This window comes from Humulus lupulus, chromosome 5 (genome assembly GCF_963169125.1).
Source record: "Humulus lupulus chromosome 5, drHumLupu1.1, whole genome shotgun sequence".
Classification (NCBI taxonomy): domain Eukaryota; kingdom Viridiplantae; phylum Streptophyta; class Magnoliopsida; order Rosales; family Cannabaceae; genus Humulus; species Humulus lupulus.
In genome coordinates, this window is record NC_084797.1 from 220328819 (window position 1) to 220337533 (window position 8715).

Here is an 8715-nt window from a genome sequence, read left to right on the forward strand (position 1 = left end):
GAAATCGAGGCGCGTAGCCTAGGATATCGTGTGGCATCACGCGATGGGGCTGAGGCAACTTTAGCTCGTATAACAAAAATAACCCATTTTGTCCGTGCCCTCGCGACATAGTTATAGATCATCTTAGGTCACTTGCTAACTAGGCCGCTTTGTCCTCAGGCGATCTGATGTCTCCTCCGAAGAAAAATGCCTTGAGCTCATCCACCCAGCACAAAAACAAGGGGAAACAGGTTGCCTCCGATTCTCCCATCCCGCACTTTGGTCTGGTGGTGGAGAGGGAGGTTGTTATCAATCCCAACACTTATTTCGAGGCTGAGCGTATAATCTCAAAAATCACGACTCAAGGGAAGGTCAATAAAATCCCGTTGAGTCACAACATAGAGATAGGATGCGGCGGTTTTCTCTCCCGACATGCCTTTGAGGGGGAACAGACTTGTGCCCCCTTCCACGATGATTATGCGATCTGGAGCAATGAGCATATGAAGGTTGGCGCCTTCCTTCCTTTGGACCAGTATTTCATAGACTTCTTGAACTACATGAAACTGGCTCCATTCCAGCTCCCCCTAAACTCCTACAGGCTTATGGCAGGGCTGAAATAGTTATTTCTGAAGCACGAGTGGGAGGTCCCCACCCCGATAGACATATTATACTTCTTCTGCCTCAAAGCTAGCCCTGACCAGAGAGGACGAGGTGACAGGTTTTATTACCTCACGCGGTTTCCAAACTCCACCCCCATCAGTGAGTTTCCTAGCCATCCAAACGACTATAAAGATCTATTCTTTGTGTCGAATGGCTTCAAGAATTGCGAACACCGATACTTCAACAGTTCTCGTAAGTCTTATACCTTTATAAACTCAACTCGTGAATTTTTGTTCCTTTAAAATATTTCTTTTTTCTACATGACTTAATTGAGTTTGTTTCTTGTGCAGCCATATTTGCGAGGACAAAAATATCTGTGACCCTCGGGGGTCAATATGAGAAATTATTCGATCTTCCACCTGGTGAAAAGGATTATCGCCAGGTCATGAACGATGCCACCATGTTGGCATGCGAGCTGATCGGAGAGGGGAAAACATTAGCTCTGAGGACTCGAGCTCCGCTCCCAACTATCCTCGAGCTTCCCGCTCCTCAAGAGGCCTTACTAGCCGCTGAGGACATCGACGAGGAAGAGGCCGAGGTGCCTCTTGTGCGGTAAAGATGGGCTCTGGAAGCTGACCAGGGATCCAACCCAAACTGAGTTGTGTCAGGGGCAGCAACCGGTTCCTCCAGCCAAGGTAACCCATACCTCTTTAGGGAGTTAGATAGGGCTGTTGCCGACTTTAGGTTAATTCGTTATAACTCGAATCAACTCGTTAGCCGTCACCCTACCAACCTGGACCTAAATGTATCCTTTCTCCAGTGCGTAGATCACCTAGTGGTATGTTATGACAATTGCTACCCTAGAGGCATTGTTATAGTTGATAACACCTTAAACTTTAGATCCGCCATTTTTGAAGTATATGGGACAAACTGTAGGACCTGGCCTTCTTTGCTTCAGGGTGCATTTACCCCTTGGTTCAGACAATACGTAGATGAGTCCAGCCCCGAGGAAGGACCTGAACCCCCTAGGATCCAAGAAATATTAACTTTAGATTCCCCTTCTCCTCCATTAACTCCAGGGTCAGAGGTCGTGCTTATCTCGGTCAAAACACCCGAGCTGGTGATAATAGATTCCTCCCCAGCCCGGAGGGTAGGATCTTTGTTTCCTTCTCTTTCTTTATATTTGTTTTTTAAACATAACTTTTGTGAACTAACTCCCTTTGTTCTTTTTAGGCGAAGAGATGGAACAGACAGGAGCTCCCGACCTAAGGACTGCTTTTTAGGCTAAAAATCCTGGAACGGGCCTTGTCGTGAAGAGGCTTAGGGTGGCGAAGAAGGCCACCCCTAAAACAGGAGATACTACAAAATCCCCCTCTAAGGGTAAAGACATGAGCTCCTCTCAGGAGCTAGCTTCGGTGGCTAATGTCATTACTAAGCAACTTCCTTCTCCCCCCTCTTGACATATGCCCTCGCCTCCCCAAGTTATTCAAGCTGAGGCCTCCATCGTTAGAATACCGGTGGAAACATAGGACCTGGAAAAGATCCCTGAGGCCTTTTGGGGTATAGTATATGAGATGACGAATCATATGGTGGGCCATGCTTACAAAGCAGTGTGAGGGACTTGAGGGCCATAGAGGAGCGCAACCCGGAGGATGTTGTCGAATCTGCCATGGGGATGAACCTCATCGCGAGTCCTTCCATAACTGATGTTTTCCTTTTTGTTTAATATGTTCATCCTCTTCTTTTTTTTATATATCTTTTAGCTTGTTTTGTAATTATGCAGTCTGTCCCGGCCCAATACCGGAGCATAGCTCGTGCCAAGGCCAGAAATGAAGAAATTCGAGCTGAGTTGGCTACTGCTAAGGCTGCCATAAAGACTGCTCAAGAAAATGAGCAGGCTGCCAAAGTCGCTTTAACAGTTGCTCAGAAGAATGAGCATGCTGCTAAGGCTGCTCTTACCTCTTCCCATGAAAGCGAGCAGGCCACAAAGACCGCATTATCTACCTCCCAAACTCAGGCCGCAGAAGCGAACCAGCGAGCTAAACAGCTTCAGGCCGAGATTGATGAGATCAAAGCGAAACTGCTTGCGGCCGAAACTAAAGCCAAGGAGGAAGTGGCAGCGTCATCATTCACCATGGAGGAGATGTTGTACCATTGTTGGGCCTTCAAGCAAGATGTGAACTTCTCCTTCATGGAACCCGGGCTGTGGGATCCATACCTTGCTAAGTTCAAGGCTCAGCTTTTGCAAGAACCCTCGGAGACAGGTGAGGCCTCTGGTGCAATGGGAGGAGATGGTGAGGAAGTCACCTCAGCGGGGTGAGCTGACGGAGCCCAATGATCTCATTTATAATTTTCTTTGTATTTGTCTAACAATCTTTTGATATTAAATAATTTCCTTCGGGCTTAGTTTGAGGTTTCTTCTCCTTGATGTGACAATATATTTGTTTATCTTATTTTAATACATATATATATATCTAACTTTTGATCCATTCGTCTTTCCTTTATTAACTTCTTATGCTTATGTGTAATGCCTTGAAATCGCTGATGCAGTTTAATGGCTAGATTAGTAGGCCGGGAGGGCCATAATTGTTTAACTAAGCCATTAAATGATTATATGCATGTTTTTGTGAATTATATTATAATATGATGTTAAATGCATGCATGTGGGTCCACATTTGATTATTAGGGTGTTTTGGTAATTTAGGGCATACTTGTGCATTTTGGTGCATATTGTGAGTTATGGATGAGATCCCATTATTATGGAGATATATTCGATCTATTCGGCATGAGACAGTCTTATATTATAAATTAGCGGTTTTGTCATAACGGGGTCATTTATTGGAATATTGAGTAATGGGAATGTTTATTTGATGATAATTGGGAGTTATTGAGATCAGGAGGAAATTTTGGGAGTTTTGACTATAATGTTCCTGGGGGTGTTTTCAGGACCCCGAGCACTAGGTTTTATTTGAGGTTACTTAAGCTTGAAGTAGCTTGTTAGATAGAACCGTACGTTAGAAAAACACTTTCTCTCTTCCCGTTAGTTCCTTTTACCGTTCGAGGCAATTTCGAAGAAATCTTGAGTGCTAAGAGTCAGAATCAAGTGAGGATCGAGGCATAGCAATCCTAGGAAAGATTAGAAGCTTCTTGACCGAAGGATTTGACGAGAAACAACCCAATCAAAGGTAATCTAAGTTTTAAGTTTTGAGTTTTTAGAGTTTCTAAGCTTTGAATTAGATTTTTTGAATTGTTGAGTTTTTGGTTCATTTGAGCCTCGGGATTTGATGGTTTTGGATCATTGGGAAGTTTGGGACCTTTGATTTTTGGATTTTGAAGTGTTTAGGTGTGTTTTTGGAAGGTTCAGGATGAAGAAAATCGGGTTCATGGATGGTTTCTGGGTGGGGGTCGCGGCCCTGTTCATGGGCGTTGCGGCCCAAGCTCGAAGCAGCTGGAGGCAATTGGGCGTGCTGGGCGCCACAACCCTGGGTAGTGGCCGCGGCCCTTGCTCCTGGTGTGGCTGGGGGCCGCGGCTCAGGCAGGGTTTTGAGGACGTTTGGGTGTTTTGACCTCGGGAACTTGGTTTTAGGCCTCAGGATTATACCTACTACCTAGATTAGTGGGGATTGATGTCCCGGAGGCTAGATCTTGGTTCGGGAACCTTTGTTATTCATTTTATTGATGGTGTCCCGTATTTTGTTATGGTTAGGTGACCGCTAAAGGGCTAAAAGTCAGATCGTTCTCAAGGGTCGTTCTTTTATTCATTCTCGCTCGAATCAAAGGTAAGAAAAATGCACCTTGTGTATATGTAACATGCATGGTTATTCTTGATGCATGCTCAATGTTTAAATGTGACATGCATGGTTATTGTTGAGGCATGCCAAGTGATTAAATGTGATGCATGTGTTGCACGAGAAACATGTGGTTAGGGCATGTTATGAATACGAAGTATGAGATTGTTCAGAGCTTGGGCCTCTGTGTTTATGCATGGTCCTAATTATGCTAGTAGTTGTTAAGTAAGCATGTTGAATGCCCTATATTCGGATATTTGACATATGATATATGCTGGGTAGCATTGCTTACTTGTGTGTGGCACCGACTATTTAGGATTCGGCACTGGTTGCGTATTACTGACCTGAGAGTCAGAAACGGCATAAGCGTCAAGAACGCAGAGCCGATAAAAGATTAGATCTAATCGATATCACCATTGAATGACTCATATGGGGTATTAATGCTGGACCGACCATAAGTTTGATGAAAATTATAACCGCTTGTCTAGTCTAAGACTAGTTACTCAGAGCCAGGGCCAAAGGTCTAGGTGACTGTTTTGTCACATGGCTGAGGAAGCAGAATCCCATATTAGTGACTTGATAATTAGTCACTCGTTTAAAGGTATTGACCCCCTGTTAGTGACTTGATAATTAGTCACTCGTTAAAAGGTATTGACCCCCTGTTAGTGACTTGATAATTAGTCACTCGTTAAAAGGTATTGACCCCCTGTTAGTGACTTGATAATTAGTCACTCGTTTAAAGGTATTGGCCCCCTGTTAGTGACTTGGTAATTAGTCACTTGTTAAAAGGTAAAGACCCCCTGTTGGTGACTTGTTGATCAGTCACACGTTCATTGTTTTAACTTATTTGCCTGCTTGAATTGAGCTGTGTTTTCTAGGCACGTGCCTTATGATTTGATGACATGTTATTACTGTTCATGAGCATATTGAGTTTTCTTGCTGGGCTTCGGCTCACGGATGCTATGTGGTGCAGGTAAAGGCAAAAGAAAGCTGGACCATCCTTGAGTTGGAGAGCTTAGGGGGCGATGTGTACATATGCGGCGGCTCGGCCGCCACAGCCGAGGGATGAAAGAGGAACTAGGGTTAAACCCTGTTTTGCCGCTTAGAACGGATGGTTGTAAATATTTCCTTGTAATAGACCTCTAGATTATATTTTTGGGATCCCAATATATACAGTAAATGTTCTAATGAAACGTTATATCTTAACCAAAATTTTTAATCCCTAAACCGCTAAGCATACTTAGTTACACGATTTTGGCCAAATGACTCGATTAACGAGTTTAGCACTGTTTATAAGGCACACCGTAACGGTCCCTGGAGTTTAGGGCGTTACATTATGAATCCTTAGACTCTTGTTCATTCGAGATTTTAGGAATCGACTTTTAGACCGAGATAGATTTTATCGAACTTGGTTATGTCCAAGTTTTTGTTCGCTTATTTGCGTCACACCTGTTAAGAATCATGCCTCAAACCTGGTTATATCCATGGTTTTTTTAAATGATTTAAACTTACTTCGTACTATGTTTATTGAAAACTCGAGCTTTAAAAAACCGTTGAATGATCAATTTTTACAAATTTCTAAGTTTTCGAACCTGCTTACATCTAGGGTTTTAAATGATTTAAACTTATTTTGCGCTAGGTTTATTGAAAACTCGAGCTTTAAAAAGTCATTGAATAATAAATTTTTCCAAGCTTCTCAGTTTCAAACCTGGTTACGTTTAGGGTTTTAAATGATTTGAACTTAGTTTGCGCTAGGTTTATTGAAAACTCGAGCTTTACAAAGCCGTTGAATAATCAATTTTTCCAAGCTTCTAAGTTTTTTAATCTTATCCGAGCAGGCTTAATTTTTCCAACCTCGTTTATGTGCCCCCCAAGTAACCAGAATGTATAAACTTTCTTGGTTGCTTCTACAAATATGAGAACACGAGCTTGCAATAACAACACTAAGAAATAGTTATTTAACAATCCATCTATTATTTAATCAAAATGGATTTTATAAATAAGTCTTACATTGATGGTGGTACTATTGATAATACTTTTTCAAATGCAGAGCATTCCCGGTCAGTGGGACTACGTCCCTATTCACTCGAGCTATCTTGAAATTTCCCTCACGCAAGACTTTTACGACCTGGTATGGTCACTCCTAGTTTGGGCCCAATACACTATCTTTGGTGTCTTTATTTTCCAAAAGACCCTTCGGAGAACTAGGTCGCCCAATCCAAGTATGCACCTTTTAACTTTAGAATTAAAATAGCGAGTGATTTTTTTTTGATAATGGGTGAGCTGTAACTGCGACTCCTCTCGTTTTTCTTCAATCAGATCGAGAGATGCAGTAAGTAGTCCATCATTCTGCTCTTGATTAAATGTCATTTTCCCGTGAGTAGCTACCATGGCTTCGATTGGAAGCATGGCCTCGCTTCCAAAAGCTAAGGAAAAAGGAGTATGCCCCGTGGATGTCTTGTGAGAAGCTTAGTAGGCCCAAAGTACCTGGGGGGAGCTGTTTGGGCCATAGTCTTGTGGCTTCGTCTAACCTCTTCTTTAGGCTTGCCTTAAGAGTTTTGTTTACAGCCTCGACCTGCCTGTTGGGTTGCAGATATGGTACTGACGAGAAACTCTTCATGAAGCCATATTTTTCACTGAAGTCAGTGAAGAGTTCGCTGTCGAATTGTGTCCCGTTGTCTAACACGATCTTTTTAGGAAGCCAAACCGACATATAATCTTCTTCACCATGAAGTCCGAGACACTTTTTGAAGTGATGGTTGCCAAAGGCTCGACTTCTAACCACTTCGTGAAGTAGTCGATTTCCACCATCGCATAACGAACTCCCCCCATTCCCATAGGCAGGGAACCTATTAGGTCAATTCCCCATACCGCAAATGGCCATGGGGATGAAATCATCGTTAGATCGACCGGAGCAGCTCGAGCAACCATGGCAAAACGCTGACATTTGTCGCACTTATGAACATACGAGATCAAGCCTTTCATTAAAGTGGGCCAAAGATAGCCCTGCCTTAGTATCTTCAGTGCCAGGTTTTTCCCTCCAACATGATCTCCACAAAATTTTTCATGTATTTCTTGTAAAATGTTTTTGGCTTCCTCGGGAAGAACACATCGTAGGAGAGGCAACGAATGACCACGCTGATATAAGGTTCCATCTACTATTACGTACCGTGGAGCTTGATAAAGTATTTTTCTTGCGTCTTTTCTGTCATCGGGTAACTTTCCAATTGCGAGGTATTCCATTATGGGAGTCATCAAGGCCTGCCTTATGTCGATCATTCCGACCTCTATCACTTCTCCTGCCACACTCTGGCTCTCCAAGAACTCCACTGGCATCACATTCAATGTCTCAGCCTCTTTTGTGGTAGAAAGCCGTGCCAAAGCATCAGCGTTAGAATTCTGCTCGTGGGGTATCTGTTCAACAGAGTTGTACTCAAGTTCAGACAACTCTATCTTTACCTTAGCTAGGTAGGCCGCCATCTTGGTACCTCGAGCTCTATACTCTCCCAATACCTAACTGACCCCGAACTGAGAATCACTATATCATTGGATGGCTTTCGCCTTGAGCTCCCTTGCCACTCTCAGCCCTGCTAGTAAGGCCTCATATTCGGTTTCGTTGTTAAATGCCTCAAATCTGAATCTCAGAGTTGTATGAAATCGATGTCCTTCTGGTGAGATTAAGATGATCCTAGCTCCCGATCCATTATCGTTTGATGATTTGTCAATGAATATTTTCCATAACTCCTGCACCGGCTCCCTCAAGACCTCCTCTTGAAATCTGGTGCATTCAGCCATAAAATCAGCAAGGGCTTGACTTTTGATTGAGGTCTGTGGCACGTACAATATCTCAAACTAGCCAAGTTCGATGGCCCATTTTAAAAGACGTCCCGACGTTTCAGGTTTTTGCAAAACCTGCCTTAAAGGTCGTTCGGTCAAGACGTTGATTGAATGGGACTGGAAATATGGCTGGAGCTTTATGGAGGCCAATGTAAGATAGAATGTCAGTTTCTCTATTAGTGGGTATCATGACTCAGCTCCGAGAAGTCTTTTTCTTATATAATATACTGGTTTTTGAGCACGGTTTTCTTTCGAACTAACACGACACTGACTGTATTCTCTATCACAGCCAAATAAAGGAGTAGAGGTTCTCCAGACATAGGCTTAGATAGTACTGGGGGCTCGGCCAGGTGCGTTTTTAGGTTGAGGAATGCCTGTTCGCACTCTTCAGTCCACTCAAATTTCCTGTTTCCTCTAAGAAAGTTGTAAAATGGCAGACACTTGTTAGTGGATTTTGAAATGAATCGATTCAAAGATGCCACCCTTCCAGTTAGGCTTTGAAATTCTTTAC